This window comes from Canis lupus, chromosome 7, assembly GCF_003254725.2.
Source record: "Canis lupus dingo isolate Sandy chromosome 7, ASM325472v2, whole genome shotgun sequence".
NCBI lineage: Eukaryota > Metazoa > Chordata > Mammalia > Carnivora > Canidae > Canis > Canis lupus.
Window position 1 is genome coordinate 33,428,146 of NC_064249.1, and position 15,315 is coordinate 33,443,460.

A 15,315-nucleotide genomic window follows, 5' to 3' on the forward strand; every position below is an offset into this window, starting at 1 on the left:
TAATCCTAAAATCACTACTTGCAGGACTTTCTCAGTCACTCACAAGGTGGTGAAAACTGAACAAGCAGTTGCTCTACCTTCTTGTTGCAACTTTCATACCATAACAAAGTGTCCTTTATCATGGTCTATTTAGATATGTGGGTTTCTGTGGGTTTTGTGGTTTTTTTTGTTTTTAATTTTTGTGATTTTGTTGGTGATTTCACTATTCAGCAATGCCCTAAGTATAGTGTTGAAATGCTTTCTGGTTCTAAGCACAGAAGGCTGTGATGTGCCTTATAGACAAGATAGGTGCATTAGATAAGCTTGGTTCAGGCGTGAGTTATAGTATGGTTAGCTGCAAGTCCAAAGTTAATAAATCAACAATATACATTGAAAAGGTGTCTTTAAACAGAATCACACATAGACCAAAGTTATGTATGGATTGAAGAAAAGGGACCAAAAGTTTGTAGGAACCTAACCCTGCATTTCCTCTAGCACCTGGTCAATATTCACTAATTCAGTGTTTGTGGGGAATTTATAAGACATAACAGCCACAAATAATGGCAATCAACTGATTTTCTACCTTTGACATAGAAGCCTAAGATGGAAGTTACTTAGAGGAATCATCTACTGTTACTCTGCACCTTAATGTAAACCTCACAGAGATCAACCCAGAAGGTAAGTTTATGACCTATCTTTGAAAAGTAATAGAAAAGAAAACTCAAAAATAAAAGAACTCCATTAATAACTATGTAAAGGTCAAAGGGAGGCCATCCCCAAAATGGGTCACTTTGGCATAAAGATAATTTGAGTTAAAAGCAATCAAGACCCAGAAGATTCAGAGAAAGCTCTTTATATCTCCCACAACGACTAAAAAAGAATTTAGATAGAGGCACCTGAGTGGCTGGTTTAGCAGCCAACTGTTGGTTTCAGTTCAGGTCATGATCAAGCCCTACACTGGGCTCCACACACTGAGAAGGGAACTTGCTGGAGGATTGTTTTTCTCTTTTAAAAAAAATTAATAATAATAAAGCTTAAAAAAATTAGAGTGGATGCCCCAGGAAAAGAGCTATCATCATAGATAACCACATTGAATGAGGTATGGTAGGGAAGAAACCTAGCAAGGCTACTTGGATCAAAGTCCTCTCTTTGTCCCATTGTGTCCGAGGAGCAGCAAACATGTTTACCAAACACTTACTCTTCTTCATTCTTCCTGAGGATTGTGTTCCTTCCCTTTGAAGACCCAGACCCCTCCCTGCTTTCTCCTCAGTTCAGAATGACATATACCTAATTTTGCCTGGCTTTAGAATTTCCACATCTGTGTGGTTTTCCCATACATACACTATTACATTTTATTTTCTTCTGTTAATCTGTCCCATGTCAATTTAATTCTTAGTCTGGCTAGAAGGACCTGGAAGGATACAGGAAATCTCACTCCCCAACAAGTAGAAAGATCTGCGCACAGTGGGCCCTTAATAAACATTGCTGATTGACAACTTTCAAAACCTACTAGGAGTATTTAAGAGCTCTCTGTCAGGGGGATCCCTGAGTGGCACAGTGGTTTGGCGCCTGCCTTTGGCCCAGGGTGCGATCCTGGAGACCCAGGATCGAGTCCCACATCAGGCTCCTGGTGCATGGAGCCTGCTTCTCCCTCCCTCTCTCTCTCTCTCTGTGTGACTATCATAAATAAATTAAAAAAAAAAAAGGAGCTCTCTGTCAGAAAAGTATCCTCACATCTTACCCAAATACCTCAGTGCAGTTTAGAACTCCATCCATTCTTTTCATCCACGATAGAAATGGAGACTTGACCACTAGCTTCTGTTAGAACACTCCATGCTCTCCAACACATATTAAATTGCCCCTTGCTCTTCCATTTTCTAGGTAAAATAATTCTATTTACTTTACAAGTTCTTCCTCAGGTGTTATTTTCTGTCCTCTGATCATGCAAATAGCATTCATTCTGCTTTCAAACATGGACAGTCATGCCATCTTTTTTACCCTGTTAAATAATGAATTGCAATTTCCATCTTGTTCCCTCCAAAGCTCACATGTTGGTTATAAATGTTTAACTGGTAAGGTCATTTCCTATCAAGATCTCCATTAGCAACGGTTCTAATGTGTAATTGTTCTACTGATCTTTCTACTTAAGGATTCATCTTTTTTTTTTTGTTATAAAAATATCTTTACAATGAAGCTGAATTAATTATTAAAGACAACAACTCAAGTGCACAGAGAAAGCTTTTATCTAAAAGAAAACAAAGATAACAAAGTAACACTGAAGACAACTAGCCAAAAATGGAAGTTGACTATAGACAGATTTAATGTTTAGTGACTCATGTTTTTAGAACACGTGCACCTTGGGGGGAGAGAGAAATTGGATACAAACTCAGGTACGATTTGTTTTCAGTTCTCATTGGCCAAGTGTCTTGTCATTGATATTGTGTTCAACCTACAAGAAAAGTACTTCCTATAGTTTGTACCATTGGGAAGTTGCACCATGTCCTATGGTTGGACAAGGCAAGAGAGAAGAGAGTAGCAGGATATGATGCATCTGTGTGTATATATATGCACACACACTAGAATATTATTCAACCACAAAAATATGAGATCTTGCCATCTGCAACAACATGGATGGACCTAGAGAGTATAATGCTAAATGACATAAGTCTGATAAAGACAAACACCACATGATTTCACTCATAGTGGATTTGAAGAAACAAAACAAAGAAAAAAAGAGACAAACACAAAAACAGACTCTTAAATACAGAGAATGCTGGTGGTTGCCAGAGGGTAGGTGGGTGGGAGGATGGGCAAAATAGGTAAAGGAGATTAAGAAGTACAAACTTCTAGTTATAAAATAAATAAGTCAAGAAAATGAAAATGCCATCCAGAGGCTCAGTGGTTGTCTGCCTTTGGCTCAGGTTGTGATCCCAGGCTCTTGGGATTGAACCTGCATCAGGTCCCCGGCAGGGAGCCTGCTTCTCCCTCTGCCTATGTCTCTGCCTCTCTCTCTATGTCCCTCACAAATCAATAAATAAAATCTTTAAAAGGAAAGATAATGAAAAATATGGCACAAGGAATAGTCAATAAATATAATAACACTGTATGCTGACAGATGGTGACTACATTTATCATGGTGAGCACTGAATAATGTATACAATTGCCAAATCACTATATTGTACACTTTAATATAACATTGTATGTCAATTATACTTCAATAATAAATAAACGTATGTATATGTATGTTATGAAGAAAGTTCTAATCTAAATAGCTTGGTCTTTCTGGTAACCAGTCCGAATCCTGAAGCTACACAGGGATCCTGCCCTGAGTCAACTCATCACCTAAATTCAAGTATAGTGGAAAGGAGCTCCTTATAAACAACAAATGATACTTGTATCACTCAGAAGTCCCAAGGGTTTTAGATGCTCTGTGCCAGGAACCTGAGACAAAAACCAAATTGTATTATTACACACCAAAGATCATTATTACACACAAGATTCATAAGGCTATGATTCACAAGGGTTACTACTACTATTCGCAAGGTTATTATGCATAAGGGTTTAGAGTCCTGGCTTCTTAGGGAGCCCTCAGGCTAAGATATAATGGTTTAGGGCACAGCCACAGCTTGGGAAAATCTTACCCAATGCTTCTCTCAAAGATGGCAAAGAAGTTCACTGGAGAAAGTCTCCTAACATCATCTTCCCAGTGGACTGAAGCTGAGGTGGTGAAGATTTCTAATCACCCCCCACCCCAAGGAAGGGGCTCAAAGAACTGATGCCCTTGTGATTCACTCTTCCTGATCTTGTACCCTCCTCTCTGCTCTGTAAGAATTAGGTAGTTGACCAACATCTATGTAAGTACTTCCTGTGGTCTGCTATTGTTCTGAGTATGTTGCAAATACTCACTCATTTAATAATTCCCAATTCTCCTTTGAGGTGGTTATATTATAATGAAACTAGAGCACAGAAAAATCAATCTTCTTGCTCAAGGCTACCCATGAAATCTGTGTCTGTGCTCTGATCATTAGGCTATTGTATAAGCATCCAGATTCATAATCCAATAAAAGGTGGCATCATAGAAGAGTATTACATGTTTCTCTATTTTATTTAATTTTTTCAAAAACTATTTATTTGAGAGAGTGAGAGAGAGCATGAGTAGGGGGAAGGAACAGAGGGAGAGGGAGAAGCAGACTCCCCACTGAGCAGGGAGCCCAATGTGGGTCACCATCCCTGGACCCTAGAATCATAACCTGACATGAAGGCAGACACTTCATCTACTAGCCACCCAGGTGCCCACCTCTTTCTTCATTTTTAAAAGGAAAGACTATTTAAAATTGGACTTGTCTCTCCCCTTCCCATTTTTTCTTGTGTATTTACATTTTTTACATTTTAGGGGAGTTTATCATTTAGTCCGTTGATTGCATAATAGTGAGGAGGGTTGCAAGAGTTTTGAAGCATTCTTTGGTTATGTGTCCTTGGTTATGGAATCTGACAGTAACAAGAAAATCTTTAAAGGTCCCCAAATTCTCCTCTGGGTGTACTAAGTATGTGTGGTCCACTGGAGGAATCTCCAGTTGGAGGGAGAGTAGTGGTATTTACATTGCTTGCACATTAATTAGTAGGATCAGGCTAAGGGAGCACCTATAGGATGAGAGTGCACACAAAGAGGGCACGTGTAATGCTGGCCTCATTGTGGGCATGTTGTTCTTAGCAGGTATGTTGTCCTATTTGTAGGAAGCCTATTTGATGCTAATCCTTCTCAGACACTCTCCATACTTCCTTTGTGCAGTGGGAGTTGGGCCATATATATAACCTGGCACCCGGACATGGCTGCTTGAATCAGGGTCCACATTGAGAAAGGCTATGGGAGTGTGACCTTGAACACACACATCTCAGGCACTGAGCTGAGACGCTTTCTGGGAGACTACTCAGTGAGGGACCATCTGATGTAAAAATATGGTAATGAAGATGCTCAGAAAGGAGTCTTCACAGAGAAACGGGAGAATGGGAGTACATTGTGACACAGATATGGCCAGAGAAAGGACAGAAACAAAGAAGCCACTGGATTTTAATGATCAGGTCCAACATCATGGGAAGCATTAGCTGAACTTCCTCTTGGGGTTTCAGGAAGCTTTCATTGCTCATGACAAATTTTTCTTTAACTTAAGTCAGCTTGAGTTCATTTGTGTCTTGGGTACAAAAAAGAAGGTCCATGATTAAGAGTCTTAACCTATAAAATACACAAGTTTACAGTCTCCACCAAAAGCCAAAGTCTTGATGTTAGCATATTAAGAATTACCTCTCTCCATTTCAACTTCCCACATCACAGGAATTAATTCAAACAGGAAAACAGTAATCTGCCGATTTTAAGGAAGTCCCTTGGAGAAGTCCGTGATATTTTTCCTTTGAACTTTAAAGGCATCAAGAGGCACAAAATCAATGTAAAGTCATTTGGGGCCACTAAGAACAAGTTCTCTCTGCTTTTGAGCTCTTTAAGAAAACTCAAAGACACTCTCCCAAACCTCATGATGGTCCTCAACTCATCAGAACACCATGATCTTGGGAGTTTTTTGGAATTTTTTTTGGAAATTCCTTACCACTCACAAAAGCAGTGGGAATAGACTTAGAAGGGGAGTCTGTGGTGCTGTCCTGGTTTCTATGATTTTCCTACATCCTCCTTTAATTGGTAGTCATTGTCCAACTTTCAGGATTTGAATCCCTCTTTAGAGTTAAGATATACTTCTTTCAAAGACTAGTTTAGAGCCAGCACCCCTAACCCCAACATGATGCTCTTACCACCCTGTTAATTTCCTTCATAGCTCTTATCTCTATATATAAAGTTCTGGTTTATTTGTTTACATGTTTATTGTTTATCTCCCCCATTAGAATCTAAGAAGGAAACAGGGATCTTAACTGCCTTGGTCACCCCTATAGCCCTACTACCTAGTACAGGGCAAAGAACCTAGTAAGAATTTGATAAATTAGGCTAGTTTACCACTAACTATTCTAAAAAAAAACAGACCAAAATGTAGAAGGGCTCAAATACACGCAAAGTGTATTTCCTCCTCATGAAGAGTCCAAGTCAGCTGCATGTGGTGGTGGAGGAAAAGAGGGCTTTGTTAACAGGCTTTTCCTGAGACTCAATGTGACGGTATCTCTACCATCTTCACGTGGCTTCCTAGAACCCTGGACATTAACATTCAGACAGCAGAACAGCAATAACACATGGAGGCACTAGCATGGGAAGCTTCCATGGGCAGGCTTGGAAATGGCCCACTTCAGCCCACCTGCTATTGGCCTCGTACTCACATGGCCACACCTGCCTTACGGGAAAGCAAGGAAATGTGCATTGTTCTCAAAAGAATTCACAAGTATTGAAAGAAAGAGAAATGGTAGAAGAAGTCACAAGCAGCTAAAAGTGCTTCATTGATCAAGGTTCGGTTTGGGAGACTTGGAGTCACTTGTGGATCCTCAACACCTACTAGGTGCTGGGCCCAGTTTGGGGAGTTTTAGCATTTCATTCCATCTTTTTATTTACTTATTTTTTTATTTTTGTTAAGATTTATTTATTATTCATTTTATTTATTTATTTATTTTTTTTTTATTATTCATTTTAAAGAGAGGAGAGCAAGGAGGGGGAAGGACAAAGGGAGAGGGAGAGAGAATCCCAAGCATACTCCCTGCTGAGTGCGGAGCCAAATGCAGGATCACAACCTGAGCCAAAATCAAAATCAGACACACTCAACCAACAAAGCCACCCAGGTGCCTCTATTTCAATCTTTTAAATATCAATATGCATAATGATTGAACATACTAAATATTTGGTCCAGAAGCTCAATGAGGACTGTTCTTAGATATTGGCAAGCAAAAGCAGTTCCAGGATGTTTCCATGTATTAGTTTAAAGGAGCTTTTAAACAAGGAGATTTACCTTTTAAAAGTAAATATTTTAATTCATCTGTTTTTAGGCAATAGCATGATTTGAGTCACCCCGGTAGAAGGAAATAAAGCCTCGTTATACCAAGCCATCCAGAGGCTTGCAGTAGATTGCTGGCCAGTTCCATTGTTCTAAGTGCGTGGGTAAGAATGACATCGTACCATCCTACATAGGGCAGGCTACGCCCACCTGAGTGCTGTTCCTGTACTATCAGTGCTTGATATGGAATGAAAGAGGAAGGATTATTTACCTGAGACTGACTGTATCATAAATCCGGTCAGGAAGACTATAAGCCATTGGCAAAGCCTATATATTTGACCAAATAAGGATCAACCGGACCTTACAGGGAGCAAAGGTAGAGAGGGATTCCTTGCTCTACAAGGTGGCCTAAGCTCTCATGATTCAGAGTGTAATTACAGATTTTAGCTACAAGGGAGGTGAGATATTGCCTTACTGAATTTCATCTAGTCTTCTTTTCCTCTGCTTTCAACCCTCTTTCAATCAGAAACACAGAACACAACAGGCAAACCCCAGAGGTATTACAGGTGGGGTTCCCGACTACCAGGGTAAAGTGAATATGACAATAAAGTGAGTCAAATGAATCATTTCGTTTCCCAGGGCATATAAAAGTCATACTTACACTAAACTGCAGTCTTTTAAGTGTACAATAGCATTATGCCTAAAAAAATAAGGTATATGCCTTAATTTTAAAATACTTTATTGTTAAAAAATGTCAACCATCCTGAGCTTTTAACCAGTCATAATCACTGATTCCAGATCAAAATGTAACACAGGACACAAAGTGAACAAATGCTGTTATAAAAAATGGCGCTGACAGACTTGCTTGTCTCAGGGTTGCCACAAGCCTTCAATTTGTTAAAAAAAAAAAAAGGGGGGGGGGCAGTAACTGTAAGACACCATAAAATGAAGTATGCCCATATTTTCTAAAAACACCTTTCTAAAAACACCTCCCTCTGCTTCCACTGCTCTGTCCATTATTCTACTTAACACTTTTAAAATTAGGTCATTTATCCCCTTGATGTTGTATAGTGAAATAGCAAAAGAACTGGATTGGCAATTGCTTAAACTTGAATGCATAAAAATTCTCACTCAGCCTATTATAAATAATAATTTTGCAGGAAAATTGGAAATAACATCAATGTCCATTAAAATGATGACAGAAAGTTACATGTATTGGCACAGAATGATGGCCATGATACATTTTTTAAAAAGCAGAACTAAATAGCATGTTTATGAATGATATTCAGAAATGAATATTTACTTTTGAACCTAAGTGAAATATTATTTTTTTGTTCTTTCAATACATATTTAATATGCCAGGCTTCATTCTGGCCATCAAGATTATGATGGGAAACATGATTCCTACTCATGGGAGTTTACAGGCTGTTGGGGAAGTAGACATTAATCAAATAATAATATAAACAATTAAAAATAGTGACAAATGCTATGAAGCAAAATGCAGAATATTGTGAATATATAATTAAAGAAAGACTTACCCTACTGCCTTTAGTAAAAATTATATGTGCGTGGTATGTATATATGAGTGCAAGCATGTGTACATGTGTGGTGTGTATACTGAGTTCGAGCATGGGTAGGCATATAAGAAAGGCCAGAATTATGTATATATAACTGATAGGTATTAGCTCTGAATGACTGTACTCTTCTTTCATTTTCAGCATGTTTTGAATCTTCTTCAATTGCCACATGTTTCTTTTATAATCCAAAAAAAACCCAACAACAATAACAACAAAAAAAACCAACCTTTTAATTGGATTTATTCTTTTTTTTTTAAGTTTTTATTTAAATTCCAGTTAGTTAACAGTGTAATATTAGTTTCAGAGGTACGATATAGTCATTCAGCACTTCCATACATCACCTGGGGCTCATATCAACAAGTGCACTCCTTAATCCCCATCACCTATTTCCCCCCAACCCTCCACCACCCCCCTGCTGGTGACCAGCAAGTTCTGTATAGTTACGAGTCGTTTCTTGGTTTGTCTCTCTTTTATCCCCCACCCTTTGCTCATTTGTTTTGTTTCTTAAATTCCACATATGAGTGACATCATATAGTGTCTGTCTTTCTCTGGCTGACTTATTTCACTTAGCATAATACCCTCTAGCTCCATCCATGTTGTTGCAAATGGCAAGATTTCATTCTTCAATATGGCTGAGTAATATTTCATTGTGTATATCTACCACCTCTTCTTCATACATTCACCTATCAATGGATATTTGGGCTGCTTCCATACCTGGCTATTGCAGATAATGCTGCTATGAACATCAAGGTGCATGGATCCCTTCGTATTAGTGTAGTCCGAATACCTAGTAGTACAATGCTGGGTCATAGGTTAGTTCTATTTTTAACTTTTTGAGGAACTTCCATACCATTTTCCAGAGTGGCTGTACCAGCTTGCATTCCCACCAACAGTGTAAGAGGGTTCCCCTTTCTGCACATCTTCTCAACACCTGTTGTTTCTTGTGTTGTTGACTTTAGCCATTCAGACAAGTGTGAGGTGATAATGTAGTTTTGACTTATTTCCCTGATTTTAAGTGATATTGAGCATCTTTTCATGGTTCTGTTGGCCATCTGGATGTCTTCTTTGGCAAAATGTCTATTCATGTCTTTTGCCCATTTTTTAACTGAATTATTCATTTTTGGGTGTTGAGTTTTAGAAGTTCTTTATAGATTTTAGATACTAACCCTTTGTCAGATGTCATTTGTAAATATCTTCTTCCATTCCGTAGAGTGCCTTTTGTTGATTGTTTCTCTCACTGTGCATTAGCTTTTTATTTTGATGTAGTCTCAATAATTTACTTTTGCTTTGATTTCCCTTGCCTCAGGAGATGTATCTAGAAAGAAATTCCTATGGCTGATGTCAAGGAAGTTACTGCCTGTGTTCTTTTCTAGGATTTTTATGGTTTCAGGTCTCACATTTAGGTCTTCATCCATTGTGAATTTACTTTTGTATATGGTATAACAAAGTAGTCCAGTTTCCTTCTTCTGCACGTTGCTGTCCAATTTTCCCAACACCATTTGTTGAAGAGACTATCTTTTTTCCATTGGATATTCTTTCCTACTTTGTTGGAGAGTAACTGACCATACAATTGTGGGTTCATTTCTGGGTTTTCTATTCTCTTCCATTGATCTATATGTTTATTTTTGTAACGGTACCATACTATCTTGATTACTACAACTTTGTAACACAGTGGAAGTCTGGAACTGTGATGCCTTCAGCTTTGTTATTCTTTTTCAAGGTTGCTTTGGTTATTTGGAGGCTTTTGTGGTTCCATACACATTTTAGGAATATTTGTTCTAGCTCTGTGAAAAATGTTGGTGGTATTTTGACAGGGATTGGATTAAATGTGTAGATTGTTTTGCATAGTATAGGCATTTTAAGAATATTGTTTGTTCTGATCCATGAGCATGGAATGTCTTTCCATTTCTTTGTATCATCTTCAATTTCTTTCATCAGTGTTTCACAGTTTTCAGAGTACAGATCTTTCACCTTTCTGGTTAGGGCTATTTCTAGGTATCTTGCAGTTTTCGATATAAGTATAAATGGGATTGATTTCTTAATTTCTCTTTCTGCTGCTTCATTGTTGGTATATAAAAATGCAACAGATTTCTGTATATTGATTTTGTATCCTGTGATTTTACTGAATTTGCTTATCAGTTCTAGCAGCTTCTTGGTGGTGTCTTTAGAGTTTCCTATATAGAGTATCATGTCATCTGCAAATAGTGAAAGTTTTACTCTTTCCTTGCCAATCTGGATGCCTTTTATTTCTTTTCGTTGTCCGATTGCTGTGGCTAGGTCTTTTAGTACTATGTTAAATAGTAATGATGAGAGTGGACATACCTGTCTTGTTCCTGACCATAGAGAAAAAGCTCCCGGTTCTTCTCCATTTAGGATAATATTAGCTGTGGGTTTTTCATATATGTCCTTCATTATGTTGAGGCATGATCCCTCTAAGCCTACTTTGTTGAGGGTTTTTATCATGAATGGATGTGGTACTTTCCCAAATGCTTTTTCTGCATCTATTGAAATAATCATATGGTTATTTTCTTTTACTGATGTTATGTGTCATGTTGATTGATTTGCAAATAATGAACCACCCTTGAAATCCAGGAATAAATCCTATTTGATTGTGGTGAATGATTTTTTTTAATGTATTGTTGGATTCGGTTTGCTAGTATTTTATTGAGAATTTATGCATTTATGTTCATCAATGGACAGGGATTTGATCCTGGGACTGCAGGATTATGCCCTGAGCCTAAGACAGATGCTCAACCGCTGAGCCACCCAGGCATCCCCACTTTGGTCCATCTTAAAAAACTCACCCACTATATGTCAATGCACTTTCACACAAACTTACGAGGCAATTCTAAATCCCAGACTGAGTAAATGTTATTCATCTTCTCTAGTGTCAATAAACATAAGTTATAAACATAGTTTTATAAAGAATCTCTATGCTGAGTGAGCACAAATTCAGGAAGGTTTAGATGTAGCAACATATTACAATATAGCCTGCCTCTAGAAATACCTAAGCTGATGAGCCACACTTTCCATGAATTCATTAATCAGCCATAGTGTTAGTTGGAAACATTAAAATTATATGGATACAGAACAAGAATTAATTAGAAAGTGAGATTTATTAAGTATATGCTGGTGTGATTTCTCCCCTTTCTATCAGAGACTTTATCCATTTCTTAAAACATTTCTATACATGCTTTATATTTTGTGTTTTTTTTTTAAAGATTTTATTCATTTATTCATGAGAGACAGGAAGGGGGGGGTGCAGAGACACAGGCAGAGGGAAAAGCAGGCTGCATGCAGGGAGCCCGATGTGGGACTCGATCCCGGGACTCCAGGATCACACCCTGGGCTGCAGGCGGCGCTAAACCCCTGTGCCACCGGGACTGCCCAATACATGCTTTATATTTTGATTTCACTACTGAAACCAAAATAAACACAGTAACTAAGCAAATAAGGAAATTAATCTAAGTACTTTTGTAAAGCAAGCTATAAGTCCAACCACAGCAAATTTCAGAATGCAAACATCAAATGCCTCCAAATATGCTTGCCCTTCTGGGTGAGACTACAATAAGAGGGGCTGACTCAGGGTGGTGGGTTTTGGGGAGTGGGTCCTTCACAGACCCAAAAATCCTCAAGGGCCGAAAGATGTCTGGGCAGATAATCCACATATCAAAACCTGCCTATTCTAAGTTCAACCAGAAGTACTGAAAATAGCCAACACTGGATGAATACTGGAGAATTTTAATGTTGTGCTCATGTCCACATTTATAAGAAAAGATTTAAAATTGCAGTTAAGGCTAATAACCTGAACTATCCCATTTCTTCCACAAACCTCTGAGCATCTCCCTAGAGACTGGAATCCATTTAATTTCTAGGTTATCCAGCTAATTAGTCTCTTTACGCTAGGTCTTTCATCTATCACATTGATTTTACAATCAACAGTAGGCTTGATCAGCAACAGCTTCCGTGGTATTTTATCCATCATCCTGTATACACTCACTCTTGCGTCTTCTCGCCAAATGGGACCTGTCCAGTATCCATGATGAATCATATGGACTGGTGTGGCTGACCAACGGGATGAAATTTGAACTGAGTTCACATTTGCTTATTTTCAGCTTCACACTTCCTTTATTTAGCCCATTGAGTGCAATTCCTTCATAGAAGACCACAGAAAGCACAGGAGAAACGATTCATCTTCATTATACTACTGGTATGTGCAATTTAAAATTTTTAAAGCTCTTGACACAGTCTTCAAGGAGAAACTCAAAACCAACCAACATTCAATTCCCTAAAATTTGTCATCAAAATATCCCTCTTCCTGACAATTAATATCTTACCTATTCTAATTTATAAAATATTTTTTTTCTCTGTGGGTTTTTTTTTTTTGAGGGGAGGGGCTTCACTATCCACTCATATTCTTCACATCTTTCTATTCATCTTATCAATGTGATTACAGGTCATCAATTATCAAGAACACCGCTCTGAAGTCATTAGTCATTTCTGGCTATATATAATTTGCCTTCTATATGTCACCTTCAAAATTCTAAAATCTCCAAATATACACGTGAGTATAGGCACATATCACTTCCCCGACCCTCTGAATCCACCTTCTTCTCTTCAGGAACACAATCAAAAGGCCATTTAGTACCTTGAGCCTCCACATCCAGAACACATTACACTGTCACTCACCTCTAAATACCTTACTGGACTTTGGGTGACATGCCACAGAAGTCATCTATTTATATATTCTGACTTTCACACTTTTTCTTCCTTGCCATGTGTCTTTTTTCATTCATCTGACAATACACACAATCTACTCTGTGTGAGGCATCATGCCAGGTGATGTAGGAACTGCAGCCAGGAGATTCTTACTCACTCTTCTTGAGCTAGTTGCTTCAGATACAAGTTTGTGCTTTCCTTTTTCACAATCACATCCAATCAGTGGCCGACACAAGTGAATGTTTCATGCATCTACTCTCCTACTTTGATTCTTTTTCATTTCCTCCCCACCATCCTAACTGGAATCCTTATCATCCTGTACCTCAATAATTTGAAAAGCTTCCTTCCAATTCATCTCATCACCATGACCTTCAGCCTAATCAGACATCCGACTTGACACAAACATTAATGCAATTATCACAATGACCCAATAGACATAGGACTCATTATTCCCACTTTGCAAATAAGAACACTAATTGTTAAAGAGTTTTTAAAAACTGCTGTCCAAAACCACCCAAACAGGTAGGTAACACAGAAATTTAACTCTAGGTCTGAGTGCAGTTAAACTCTCTTTCCATAACATAAGACTGTCTCAGATTAAGGGAACTGTTTAAGGGAAGTTGACCAGAGTGGAAACATAAAGTAAGAAATAGGGTGTTGGTGTGCAAATGACAAGAAACCCAAACAGGTGACACCAAGAAAGAACAGACCTGTCTTGGGAGCAGACTGGATATGAAAGAGATATGTCAAACAGTATTTGAAGCTTTAGAGGCTGAATCACTGAAGCATTGGCCTTGCTTATCCTCCTCTATACCTTAAAAGGTTGTAGGATGAGGTGGTTTAAGAAATAAGGGCCTTGAGGGACACGTGGGTGGTACAGTGGTTGTGCATCTGACTCTTGGTTTCAGCTCACATCCTGATCTCAGGGTTGTGGAATTGAACCTTGTGTTGGGTTCTGTGCTCAGTGAGGAGCCTGCTTCAGATTCTCTCTCCCTCTCCCTCTGCCCCTACAGCTCATGTGCATGCACTCTCTTTCTCTTAAATAAATAAATAAATCCTGAAGAAAGAAGAAGAAGAAGAAGAAGAAGAAGAAGAAGAAGAAGAAGAAGAAGAAGAAGAAGAAGAAGAAGAAAGAAGAAGAAGAAAGAAGAAGAAGAAAGAAGAAGAAGAAGAAGAAGAAGAAGAAGAAGAAGAAGAAGAAGAAGAAGAAGAAGAAGAAGAAGAAGAAGAAGAAGAAAGGAGAAAGAAGAAAGGAGAAAGGAGAAGAAGAATTTAGGAAAACACTCCTCTGTACCTTACGTCAGTACAGTGGTGGTAATAATAATATTGCTTAAAAGAAAGGATGAGGATTATCAAAGTATTTAAAACACTTGGCACATAGCACATGTGTCCTCAATATTTGTAAAAATTCCTTGAAAGCATTCACACATTTCCTTTGCTTTGAAATAACTTAAACTTGTTTGCAATTATGTGGGGTGGATTTAACTATTTGCATTTTCTTTTGATTTGCAAATAAAACAAAAACAAGCAATCTGAGCCCACAGCAGCACTGACTTACTTGGCACCCCGCAAGCCCTGACTTGCTCCTGACACTAATAATGAGGGCCAGGAGAGGGTTTTAAACACAGTGACTGCCTTTCGTCTTGGATAAGTAAGATAACGGATCATGTTTGCACGATGAGAAACATGACTGGTTTTCTTTCTCCTTATAGAAGGGACTTAAGTCCCCTTAAAATCAAAGGCCGATTTTTCAACCCACTGTTCTCTGGACAGAGTTCGCACTACAAAGAAAGATTCCTTTTACAAAAGCTGGCTGGTTAGGATGGATGTCTTCCCTACAAAACCGTGACCGTTTTAGCGTTTGTAGTTCAGAAAAGCTCAGTTAGACTGAAGGTTTCGCTTAATGTACAACTGGGTAATGTTTTCAACTTTTTTTTTTTTTTTTTGCAATCAAAAAAAGAGGTCTACATGTTTTCCTAGGTTGTGCTACTGCATTTAAGTGACTCAGTCCTCAGCGGGCCCCTTGTCATCCCCTGAATACTGTACAAGACTGTCGCTATGCTCAAGTCTATGCCCACGCTCAACGTGTGCTAGCAGGAGCCCTATCTGCATCTCAGCCTGGTCCT

At 38.5% G+C, this 15,315-nt stretch overlaps 1 protein-coding gene across 2 annotated transcripts in view; it reads right to left on the reverse strand.

Annotated features, from left to right (window-relative positions):
- Positions 1–15,315, reverse strand: part of PLD5 (phospholipase D family member 5) — a 408,683-nt gene that overhangs the window by 329,318 nt on the left and 64,050 nt on the right. The window lies entirely within an intron of this gene.